Consider the following 2102-nt stretch of genomic DNA (forward strand, 5'->3'; position numbering starts at 1 on the left):
AACTAGAACTAGTATTATCTTTTTAAAACTAACTGAAACTATAAATAGAATAGCCTTTGTTTTGGTTCGTCAGTTATTTATTATTGTTATTTTTTAAGCCGTGTGGACTGATTAAACAAATCTTTTTTTTCTTCAAATCGAGCAGTTTCACATTAGCTGCGACCAGCTCGGCACCTCATTGTGTGTGACGTCATTTGTTTACAATGTGCTGCTGCCAGATGACGACAACAAAAGTTGAGTGTCTTATAGCAGAAACAGTTGATAAAACAGATGGAAAATTGCACTTTTCAAAGGGAAAACCCACACAAARCAAGCTCGCACAAGATGTCTAACTGTGAYRATCTTGACAAGCTAGCTTCTCTCAGTAGCACCTGTGAAAAACAAGCAACGGACCGGCCAGGAAGCATCGGTATGGAGACAYCTATCATCACCTTCCTAAAATAATCGCCAYTATCCTTTGTTGGCTAAACTGAATTYCGCAATTATTTTAGTAAGGTGTTGCTATAATGGTCTGCTTTCACTGGCGACCAAAAAGCTGCTGGTTAGTTAACTCACAGGAACGCCACAAGGATGCATTGACAAATAGACCTATGTTTATTCAAACTATARATATTAAAAGAATCTAATAGTAAAACTAATGAAAACTAAACTAAACTATAAGCATTAAAAAGGCAACGATAACTAATAAAAACAAGCAAATCCGTTCTAAAAACCAATTAAAACTAAACTACAATGAAAAAACTCAAAACTATTATAACCTTGCTTTGTAGTCCATCCAATTCAAGATGGCGACCACAGCTAATTTTACAGCTAAACTGTGGTAATAGATGTCATGACTGAATGATCTCACATGAGAGATGCACAAATTAATGTTAGTTTCAGTTTTTGACAAAAACAGCTACACTTCTCATTCCTGTCACCACAAGATCTCAGCCTAAAACTCTGACATTAAAGGCTGCAGGTGATGTGTTTTTCCCTTTTTTTCTTTTTTTTTTTTTACCGGGTGGGTTGTTAAAAAAACTCTACCATTTAAATTCATATTTACTTCTTGATAAAAACAGACTTCCCTTCTACACGAAAAAGAAACACCCCCAAAGGCAGCTTGTGGCCATTGGATTCATGCATTTATTCATGTTCTTTGCTCACGTTGTCCTGTTCAGGGTCACCGAGGGACTGGAGGCTATTCCAGTTGTCACATGGGTGAGAAGTGTGGGACACCCTGGAGAAATCATTAGTTTATCACTGGGCCAACACAGACATGCTCGACACAAAAACTAATGGACACACARTTATTCCAGCAGTCAGTTTAGATCACCTACAAACCCAACATGTATGTGTTAGGACTGTGAGAGGAATAAAGGGTACARCAAGGGTCACATGGGCAAGAAATAAATATTAAAACTGCACAGAAAGGCCTGCAAATCATTATAATTGTTAGCAAGTGACAATACTATACTGTTTCTGTGGTGAATTTTAGGCCAAAYAGTCTGAGTTGTTTAAGCAATGCAAATTCTTCTAACCTGGTTTGAAGCTGGTGGGGTGAAATTACCTCAAACTTTTTTTTTACTTGAAAGGTTAAAAGAGTTTCTAGTGAGAATTGAGGTTGCACACAAATCTTAGGAAAGTGCTTTGCCAAAGCAGCTCAGGAAGCTTCTTACAGCTCAGCGTGTATTTCTGGGCGCACACCATGAATGTGTTTTGCTTCTGCAGTGTTTGCACTTTAGATTTTGAGCACTGACACCCACCGTATTTGAAGAGCCTTGAATCAACTTGACTCCTCAAAGTGTACAGTACATAGAAGCAAAACTGGTGCTAAATATTTATTTTATGGCACATCTCAGTAGGTTTAATGATGAGCAGAGGTGTCCTTTAAGAACTGCGAGCTTTCCCAGCAGCACAGTCAGCTGTGCCATTAACATCAACATCATTCCCATGGGCTTTTTGTCACTGATGAAAATAAAATGCAGTATATTAGTTTTGATGGTGTCAGTTTAAAGTAGAACTTGTAAACAAAGTACATAAATTTAAGAATTTCAGAATTATGTTTTGTATAGTGGTATTAATTTATATTTTCAGATCTTCCAAGGTGCCAGTTATGGAAC

Source organism: Austrofundulus limnaeus, unplaced genomic scaffold, assembly GCF_001266775.1.
Source record: "Austrofundulus limnaeus strain Quisiro unplaced genomic scaffold, Austrofundulus_limnaeus-1.0 Scaffold13, whole genome shotgun sequence".
Lineage (NCBI taxonomy): Eukaryota > Metazoa > Chordata > Actinopteri > Cyprinodontiformes > Rivulidae > Austrofundulus > Austrofundulus limnaeus.